Genomic DNA, 11,198 nt, shown 5'->3' on the forward strand with positions numbered 1-11,198 from the left:
CCAAGATCGCCCGAAAATCGTCCGCAAGAGAAAGAAGAGGAAGAGCAGGAGGAGGAGACGGCAAAGGAACTAGACGAAGGGATGCTGAAGACCGCGGGGAGAGTGGTGCATTCCGCAGCTTCCAGGGAGGCCACCGAGAGCAGAGGTGGCTTCGTATTATGTCCCATTCCCTCCTCGCTCTTATTATTCCGGAGCGACCCACACCGTCTCGCTTGTCCGTCGTATGCGTGTGTATTGTGTGTCTGTGTGCCTCTGTGTGTGTGTGCGTGCGTGCGTGCGTTTGTCGGTGAGGCCCACATATCGCCGGCTGTTCGCTACTCTCCTTCGTCGGGCACACCGACTGGCTGGCACGCGGTGCACATGTCCCATCGACTCGTTGTATCCGACTCTACAGGGTGTCCCGGTAAAAATCTGCCTAATTCTGAGAACCCCTCATTTATTTAACGCGTAACAGAGAGAAACGGATTTAAAGAGAGAAAATCTCATAAGCGTTTTGGGAGAAATAAAATCACAAAGAGAATTAGAGTTTCTTCTATAAGAATTTTTCTTATTTCTACAGCTTTATTTTTTTATGCAAAATTTCTCATGTTAGATCTTTGACTCGATCTTTGATCAACCATAACTTGTACCTATCCACGGTATTTTCTTTTTCTAAGAAAGGATCGAATTCGAATAAATTACTGTTCGCGCGCGTTTGTCAACTTACGACAAACGAGACGTGTCTGAAAGAGGAATCGCCTCTTGAATAATCTCGAAAGTTCAGACATGCGAATGTAAAACATCCAGATTCCGAGAAAAAGATCTGAGCATGCAAGCGCTGCGCATGAAAGGATAAAACATTAAGGACGAGGTTGAAGAGGAGTGAAACATAATTAGAAGGGACAGGAAGGGAAGAGGGAAGAATATGAAGCTCAGAAGTTTATTTAACGCGTAACAGAGAGAAACGGATTTAAAGAAAGATAATCATAAGCGTTTTGGGAGAATCAGAATCATAAAGAATTAGAGTTTCTTCTATAGGAATTTTTCTTATTTCTACAGCCTAATTTGTTTATGCAAAATTTCTCATGTTAGATCTTTAATCAACCATAACTTGTATCCACGGTATTTCCTTTTTCTAAGAAAGGATCGAATTCGAATAAATTACTGTTCGCGCGCGCTTGTCAACTTACGACAAACGAGACGTGTCTGAAATAGAAATCGCCTCTTGAAGAATCTCGAAAGTTCAGACATGCGAATATAAAACATCCACAGATTCCGAGAAAAGGATCCGAGCATGCAAGCGCTGCATATGAAAGGATAAAACATTAAGGACGAGGACGAAGAGGAGTGAAACATAATTAGAAGGGACGGGAAGGGAGGAGAGGGGAAGATGAAGCTCAGGAGCTTTCCCGATACGTAGAAAGCGGCGTGGAGTAATATCGCGCCGTCTGCTGGTGTCGTAAACCGCTTTGATCTCGTCGCTCTCTCTCCCCTTTTCTCTCTCTTGCCCACTTAGAACATTTTTATCTCCTTTCCCCACGTACGAGCAAGGACACCGCCACCTCCTCCTCCGCCTGCCTCCCACTTTCCCTCCCTCCGTTACCGCTCTTTTTTTTCTCGGCTTTGCAGAAACAGGCGAGACGAAGCCCGAAGCCGAACCGCTTCTCTTTCCCACGAAAATCCGTATCGAGCTCCGATCAAACCCGTCGCCTTCGTACAATCCCTCGTATTCCTGCCCGCCGCGCTTCGTGAAAACCCGGGCGAAAGGGCGAGCGTTACGACGCAGCCCTTAATATCGCCGCTGCACGTGGCCGGTGTTTCCTAAGTGCAGCAGCCACCGATGCCGATGAATACGAAGCGCGAGAACAGAGCCGCTATGGCGCCGCGGAATAAAGATTCACGCGTGCTAAATTATGTGAATCTGCGAATACAGTTTTCTACAATGTTATCTATGATATTCTCTTCACTCTTAGTTTATTTGGAGTCGAACTTTCCACAGAAAAGAGATACTGCGAACTTAATTTCAAATTATGAATTCAAAGGTCTGAGAAATTTTACGAATAAAAGCTGTGAAATTGAACGAAGTTTCTATAACAATTCTAACTCGAAGATTAACAGTCTAATTTCCCTAAAAGTGTACCGTTACGTAAACAGAGATTTCTCAAAATCTTTTCTACAATTCGATTTCGAGCATACTTCTATGTTCTTACCCTTAGAGAGCAATTTTTCTTCGTTAAACTTCAAGTGGGGTTTGCTTGACTGAAATTTTAATTTGAGGGTAAGTTACAAGGAGATATCGCGATAACATTACGGAGCAATTAGGAATGAATCCTGGCTGCCGAAGGAGCTTTATCTTAATTATTGACGCAATATCGATCGGGGTGGGGGGACTTATTGAACTTACGCGGTCGGTCGCAACTATGCACTTCCGCGGCGTATTGGCGGCGCCGCGTACGCGGAATCGCATAGGGAAGATTCTCTATCCCTGGCATAGTGTATTCACCCTTCTTAACCGCGTAGATTCACTCGCAGCTTAAGAGCGCTCGTGGATTCCTCCGCAGCTCAATTGAAAGCGAAACACTTGATGCATACTTCGTCGGAAAGCACGTGTGTTCTCGTTAACTCATCACGCTCAATTTATACTTCCTTCGACTTTATTTAATAATTAATTAATGCATCAATTTTATTTTATCTTGCTTACTCATCTGATTTTTGCATAATATCGCTTAATATCAGAATATAACGATTTAATAATACGGAATATAACGGCTCGGGAATCGTTTCCATCGATACTGAACATCGCGCACGTTTATTGCAAGCCCGGAACCGACGTTATCCACTCGGGCACGTATCGAACGTTAAACAAATCTCCAGGAACAGCCTTCGTAAAAATTCGGATTGCATAATAAGCACCCTCGGAGCAGTCAGAAATTCTGCTGGTAGGTAGAAGATAAATCAGAAATTCCGTAGGTATATAAGGGTGACGAGAAATCTGCTTTTCCACTCCGCTAACAAGAAAGCAACACAACGAGCGGCGGTGTTGAGGGTTGGAGGAGGGTAACACAGGGGAAGGATGACGAGAGGAAAAAAAAGAGAAAGAAAGGAAGAGGAAGAGAAAGAGAAAAAGAGAGAAAGAGAAAGAGAGAGAGAGAATGAGATTACGAGACTATTCGAGACAAACTGCGGATATTCTGCCAGGGTGCGAAGGAGACGGACGAACGGATGGAGAACGCCGAGGGGGTGTATATTGAGGCTTATAAATGGAGGTGGGCTGTCGAGGGGGGTAGTTCCGCCCACCTCCGGTCGAATCGATCCCACCGCAGTGTAGCGCTATAGCAGCCCACGTGCATACACATACCATGGGCTCTCTGCTTCCATAATGCTATAGCTTTTCAGTGCCGTAACAATCACCACGATGTAGCGCTAGCTGAATGCCATTTAAGAGGCCGGTTTAGCGCGCCGTTCGTGAGGCGACTTTCCTAGCGACCTTTTAGAAGCCTTCGATCCGCGAATAAAGAATCCCGAGATTTACGAACGTACGGAATTTTTAGCTCGAAAGTCTTGGCTTCGGGACTAAAAATTTTAATATTTTGGAGTTCTGTATCTTCAGATTTTTTAATACAAGATAGTTTTAAAATTCTTGTATTTTTTCTCTTAAATTTTAATTTGAATTGTTCACAATTTTTCAATTTTTGAATTAAAAATTGGGATTTTTAGATAAAACCTATTGAAAGCTTTTTAAAGAATTAGAATTTTTTGGAAAACTCGAAGTTTTTGAAGAACATCAAAATTTTGGAAATGTCGAATTTTATTATTGAAGAACAAAGAATCTTTTAATGCGTGATTCTGGCATCTCTAAATTCTTTAATACAAAATTCTATAAATATACTTTAAGATAGTAAAAATTAAAACTATTGTTTCAAAGACTACAATTCTAAAACTCGAAACAAAATTCCGAGTTGCTTCGGCATATTTGAAATTTGCCAACGTAGAAATATTATAGAATTTCTAAATCTCGGAATCTTTTTGTCCTAGAACGCTCAAACGTCCCTCAAATTCGAGAATCTGCAGTCTCTGGATTTTCGAACAGCCGGGCGACCGTTGTAGGCACGAACGACACGGTATCCACTGATTGCATGTCCAATACGAGGACCACGCGCTCATTCAATTCGCGGTCCACGGCTGCAAGCGCGGAATGCACCGACGACATCGGCTGTGCGCGAGGACGGCGGAGGTACGCCGTAGTAAGGGGTTGACAGGGAGGTAGGGCGGGAAGATAACGCGCGAGGAGGTATTATAACGTGTGTCACGGGATGCACAATCGACTCGCACACTCGCCCGAGAGTGCAACGTACCCCTGCAAATATCCGCTCGAGATCTCGTTCTCTCCCAGGGATTCCGGAATGTTTAAACTCGCGCATCTGAACATTGTCCAATTTAGACGATCTATCGGAAAAAATCGAGAATTCGTGAATTCTAAACATCAAGATTTGAATTACTCATTTATTTATAAACGATGAGGTTGATTTGGTGCATTAAACAATGTGTGTGTGTATTTAAGTTTATAGATCCTTGCGAATCTATTATCTCTCGAATTTATTATTGGCGAATTCTTGGAACTTTTAGAATTTTAGAACGAAATTTTGAGACTCGTGGATCTTACATCGTCAAATTATATTCGATTCATATTTCAGAATACTTCAATTTCCGAACCGGAGACTCTAGAATTTTCACATCTGTTCTTGAACGTCAAATTTTAGAATTTTATATGCCAGATTTTCAAATCTTCGAACATGTAGCAGATAGAATTTCATAATTTCGGATTACTCGGATTACGGAGAATTCAATTTCTTGAAGTGTAAGTAGTTCAAGAAATCGCGGTCAGACATTGAATAAAAAAAGGAAAGGCAGTAGAAATTTATGAAAGCTCTTCTCGGAAAGGCTGAAGGAATCCTTAGATTTTAGGATTTTTCGTACCTTGAAATCTAGTAGAAAAAATGTGACTTGTATCTGTGAGAACATCTGAATTAAAGATATTAAAGTTCTTGGGTTTTGGTATCTATGAGTTCTCGGTTACCGAACAACTCTAGCGATTTGAGACCGGGGGGGGGGAGGGGGAAAAGAAGCGAGTTGGAATCCTAAAAGCTACGATCTTCAAGTTTCCGGGTCCAAAGTAGTTTAACCAGTCGCGGTCAGACGTTAAGAAAAGGAAAGCGGTGGGATCCTAGCGAGGTAGAGGCAGGGCACGAGACGAACTCCTGGTTAACGGGACCGTAATAGCGAGGTCAGACGAGCCTCCTCGCTTCCTCGGTCACTGCCGTTCCTCGTCTTCGCAACAATAACCGTTGCTTGAGTTGCAATGGACGGCCTCGCCGGATAATCGTGATATAAAAAGATTTTCGTAAAACCAAGTCAATGGTTAATTAATTATTCATTATTTCTATTAAATTATATTATATTATATCATTACATAATCTATTGATAAATTATAATGTAACTTATTAAAATCTGATTCACCATTTCAACTAATGTTTACCCGAAAAAATTAAATTATCGTAAGTTTTGTCAAAAAAAGTCGCAATATCTTTACGATAAAATTCACGACTTCGAACGACTCGGTAACATTATATTTTAGATTTTAATTCTAGACTTGCAGAAGATATGAACTTAATACTTCAACATAAGAATACCTTTAAGCCATTTGTTAGACGTAATACGGTATTTCGAGCCGTGTAAGCGCATGTGACATTACTTAGAATCTAAAAATCCTAGGCTGAAAATTTCGCATTGTCTCGTTGCATTATTGCCGCACATGCAAATAATATGCAATATACGCAAGTGTGACACAGTTGCCCGTTACGCGGACAAACAATCATCGTCACGTTCGCATCGCTGTGACGTCGCGATTGGTGGCAAAGGGTGGAGGCAACTTAAGAGCCTAAGGCCGGTTCTACAATACGTTGCAAACGATAGCATCTGCTAGTTGAAAAGCGTTATTTCCACGTCGCGCTTGTCAATTGCGGTTGTCAAAAGAGAGTTAACGAACTTTTAACTTTTTTGGCGACAATAACTGGCAATCGGCAGCCAGAATTAATACTTTTCAACTAGCAGTTGCCATCGTTTGCGACGTATTGTAGAACCGGCTTAATACTCCTAACGCTTTCATCCGTCGTAAAAACTAGATGATCAACAAAAGTGTGTTCATTTCCAAATCAAAAAGATTTCCCCGAATTTTTTTTCCTTAAATCATGTGCATAATTTTTCACAGATTTCTGAGAACTACCAATTTCTTAGCTACTGTTCTATTATTAACGTCTATCTTTTTAATTTAGAATGTTCCTTCTCGAGCGCTGTAGTCAGTGACACTTCTTCCGATTGTTTTAAAAATATAAATCACCGCGTGATGCAAATGCGAGCGATTTGAGGAGCAATGTAGATTCGACGACCCGCCTTTAGTAGTTCCGCCTTTCACGATCTTCTTTTTCATCGCGCCGTCGTCGCCTCCGTCGAATTTTCTCATATTGCGTTACGTTCAAAAGTGCGGATCGCCGAGAGCGGCGCACGAAATGTCTATTTATTCATGACGTACGAGACTCCCAAGGAGAACGAGGGCTGACCCACATTTGCCGCCGACCGAGCGACCTCCGTAGGTGGAGATATAAACGGACACACCGGCCGCATTATCCTTCGGCCGTCTCTCTCTCTCTCTCTCTCTCTCGTGCGAGGATTTGAAATTCTGAATGAAAAATACCTTCCCGCGTAAAGATGTCGCGTAATATCGAGCTCGCGAGGAATGCCGATCTTACTGTCGAACCACTGAAATTGTCAAAGTGTTAAAGTCATCGACCACAATTTCATCAACCGTAGCTTTAAATGCGCGTTTTATTTTTATATTAATAAGCAAACGATTTTTTAAATATAATTTTGTAAAGTCTGTTTTATCGAGAAAAATACAATAAGACAGGTCAATTATCTGGATTCCGCCGGGATGAAAGCCACCAGATATATGCTTCATAATGTCAGGAAGAAAGAGATTTAGTAAAGGTTGCAGTATGGAATACGTTGTTTTATATTTATTATACTCGGAACTGCGAGCAAGCTAATTCAGTTTTCCGCGAAAAGAAATTTTCTGCCGGCGATTGTTTTAATGATGAGGAAAGGGATGATTTTTCAAACAACTGTTGATCGGCTTTCCGATCGCGAAGTCCGTCGACTACGGCAACCGACGCTTTTTCACGGATGTGAAAGTGTGCAGTCCAGGACGACCGGTAAGGTAGAATGCAAGTAGAATAAACGAACGAACGGACGAACGAACGGGCTTGTGCGGTAGTTGCAAAATCATCCTGAGATCGCCGACTCGGCCCGGCTCGACTCGGCTCGGCTCGGCCGTGCTGTGCTGCGTTGTGCTGTGCCGTGCCGTGCCGCGTTGCACTGCGAAAGTTTCACAACACGGCCATTGTTAGATGGAACGATGTCGAAACTGCATCAATTTTAGAGGAAACGAGGCCAGAGCGCAGAAGGAGTATCGTATATGCCGACCTTCGAAAACGCGCGGAAAGATCCGAGATCTCAGACTCGAAAAATCCTGCAGTCCCGGAAAGACTTGAGAGATTCACTGTATTTCGCGAGAGCGAATCTTCTACTTTCTGCGAAAATAAATCCATCCACGAACGATCGAAAATAATGCGTTATACGTGCGACTGAATCGTCAATACAATTCCGCGCTTTTGAATTTAATCTGTACAGTTGAATTAAAAGTACTACTTCTCAATTTTATTTTATTTGAAGCTTCACCATTCTCTCCTGCTCTCCGTTGATGGGTGACATTATTTTTAAATATCACCGTCCAAGTATGGCTTGTCACGTAAAAATGCGGAACTGTAAAATGGTCTTTTTTTACGAATAAATATTTTCATATTTATTAACGTTGATATTTAGAAAATGTGAAAATTCTTGGATCTAAGAGGTTAATCATCACTGTCCGTACTTTTATTCACATAATGCTCTTGTTATATATTAAAAAGTTTGAAATAATAAAAAATACAATACGGCAAAATGTTTTAAAATTCTAAATAACAAGCTCGTGTGTATATAAAAAGAATCAAGGATAACACGGCCAATAACGAGCAACAACGAATATTATAATTCAAAAATAATATATTAACAATGTTGGTACGTTTCTGCACACTGTGCTTTCATCAGCCAATTAATCAAATATCTTAAATCACACCAATAATACTCAAAGAACCTAAAATTCTATATCCAATAAATACGGTAAAATTGTTGTATAAACGCTGTTCTATGTTTAATTATACAATGAGTAGACGCGGAACAAGAAATTGTTAAACACAGTAAAGTAGTATCGACGCATTTTAAAACCTTGTTAGACCATCCAAATCGAAAATCCATTATTTATTCCTCAGTTGACAATGGAAATGAACCGAGTCAGTTAGCGAAATCTGCACGTCACCATAAGAGTCAATAAATTAAAAATCGAAAGCGTCTGAACTGTAAAATTTTTAATAAATATGGAATCAGAATATAATGTTTCACGAGTCCCTTATACCAAAAAATGTATAAATTTATTAAGTATATACGTACTGAAGATAATTGTGGGATTAAGCTGTATCGAGAACCGTATTATATCGAATCTCATGTGTGACTAATTGTAAGCATTATCGCATGACAACAACAAACTGACTAATATAACGAGAGATGTCAATCCAATAATAAATAAAACCCTGAGTTGTTATCAAGCTCACTTAAAATACTAAAATAGGAACCATCAAGCAATTCTGTATCCTTATTAAAATTAATGCCATTTTTTTGCTCGTTTATATGTATCATTTCTTATATAAGCCACTTGTAATAATTCGTTTCAAAATCTAGAATTTCGGGATTATCCCAATTAAAAGTATGATTCAAATTTATCGTATGTTCTGTCTAACTGAATGTCTTGATGGATCTAGCTTATAATTACTTTTGTGTTCGTTGATTCTTGTTTTAAATTGTCGCTTTGTTTGCCCCACGTAAGAAGCATTGCAATCATTACAATTTATTTTATAAATTACGTTGTTATTCGAGACCAATGCATTGCCATCTTTGTGTGTTTTAATGACTTTATTCAATTTGTTAATAACTCTGTAACCTATAATGTGCTCTTTTTTGTTGAAAAGATGAGCTGTTTTTTCTGAAATGTTATTAATAAATGGCATTACAATGATCTTCCTTCTATTTTCACTTAAACTGTCTTCAGTCTCGTTATTATCACCTACATTCATTGTATCCTGCTTAGTTTACCATTGAATAATGTATTCAATCTTAAGTTGATTCTTTTAAAGATAAGATCTAAAGGATAACCGTTGTCTCTAAATAAATTGATATCTAGTTTTATATTCTTGGACTGGAATATGGGGTGGGACAATAGTATAGCTCTGTCTACCAACCCATATATCGTGCCGATTTTGTGGCACTCTGGATGGTTCGAATAATACGATAAATATCTACCTGAAAATGTGACCTTATGGTACCAGTCTATTACAATAGTGTCATTAATAATATGCAGTTGCAAATCTAAAAAGCTCAACGTACGATCCATTTCATATTCAATAGTAAACTTGAGCCTTTCATGGTAGTTATTGAACTTGTCTAATATGTATTGAGCTTTATCGCGTGGAACCGGCATAATTATATCGTCGACATAATGGCAATAAAAAGGTAAATTAATGTCAATCAACTCTAAAATTGTTTCCTCTAAGTCTTGCATGACAATGTCGGCTATAATCGAAGACAATGGAGATCCCATGAGAGTACCAAAGGTTTGCTTATATATCACATTATTAAATGTAAAGTATGTGGATGACAGTATAAACTCAATGGCAGCTAAACATTCTTTTTTCGGTATGTTGGTGCCCTTCCTAATATATGGCCACCTTTTCTTAATACTCTCCAATGCAAGACTCAGAGGAATGTTAGTAAAAAGTGAAGTCACATCTAAAGATACCAGTATATCTGAATTTGCAATTTTCTTTCCTGAGAGCGCATTGTACAAATCAAAACTGTTGTTCACATGGCTTCTAGTTTTAGGTATGTTATCAGATATAATTTTTTGTAAAAAACTGGCAAGGGGATATAAAGCTGTATCAATTGAAGAAACAATTAATCTGAACGGATGATTAGGCTTGTGGATTTTAGGGAGTGCATAAGCTTTGGGTAAAAAAGCGTCGCTCAATCGCATTCTAAAATATTCATGTTTTGATATGTACTCTTTGTTGAACCATAATTTCAATAAATTGTTGCAATTGTTTTCAATTTGTTTAGCGGGATTCTTATTCACAACCGAATAAATACTTGCATCTTTTAATATGTCTTCTGTTTTTTGAATGTATTGACATCTGTTCATAGCTACCGTAATATTGCCTTTGTCTGCACGTGTTAACATTATATATGTATTAAATTTTAAAAAAATTTTTAAACATTTAAATTTTTTAACATTAAAATTTTTATTATACACTGGGCAACAAAATTATCGCAACAAAAATTTATGTCAAAATTTTGACCAACTTCAAATAAGCATAACTCCGCGAAAAATTGTCATATCTGAAAGGATTTTTTTTTTTCATTTTAAAGGGTGAAGTCTGTACTTTAAGGAACCATTGTTAGATTTTGAATTTAGCCTCCTCCCCTCCCGCCGTTCTTCCAAAAGTAAGGACGTGTTACGTCTCCAAAAAATTGCATACTTTGACACATTCTACAGAGTTAAATGAATTTTTTTCGTAACTATTATGGCAACCATCGTAAAATATAGACTTTTCACTGCAAATTAAAAAAAAATTAAATCTACGATTTTTTTCGCCGAGTTATGACTTATCAAAGTTACCTATGCATTTTTGTGTATTCAATTACCGCCAGCATTAGTATTACCCGATGAACACTACGGGGAGGTTATTGGTCGGATTTTGTCTATCGTGTAGCCTTTTTCCAAAAAAGCAATGATTTGCGCACACTGATTTTCATTCAAACAAGGCATTGTTACAATTTTGTCGTTTGTTTTCGAATGAACGATACAATACAGTGATTATAATACTGTGAAGTTACTTACAGAAGTAATGTACTGTAAAGTTACTTACTTCAGTATTACAAAACTTCACAGTATTGCAGTCACTGTATTGTATTGCTCATTCGGAAAACAAAAGACAAAATCGTAACAATACCTCGTT

General features: G+C 39.0%; 1 protein-coding gene across 1 annotated transcript in view; it reads right to left on the reverse strand.

Moving 5' to 3' along the window:
* Positions 1–11,198, reverse strand: part of Axud1 (AXIN1 up-regulated 1) — a 67,882-nt gene that overhangs the window by 18,759 nt on the left and 37,925 nt on the right. The window lies entirely within an intron of this gene.

This window comes from Temnothorax longispinosus, chromosome 11, assembly GCF_030848805.1.
Source record: "Temnothorax longispinosus isolate EJ_2023e chromosome 11, Tlon_JGU_v1, whole genome shotgun sequence".
Classification (NCBI taxonomy): domain Eukaryota; kingdom Metazoa; phylum Arthropoda; class Insecta; order Hymenoptera; family Formicidae; genus Temnothorax; species Temnothorax longispinosus.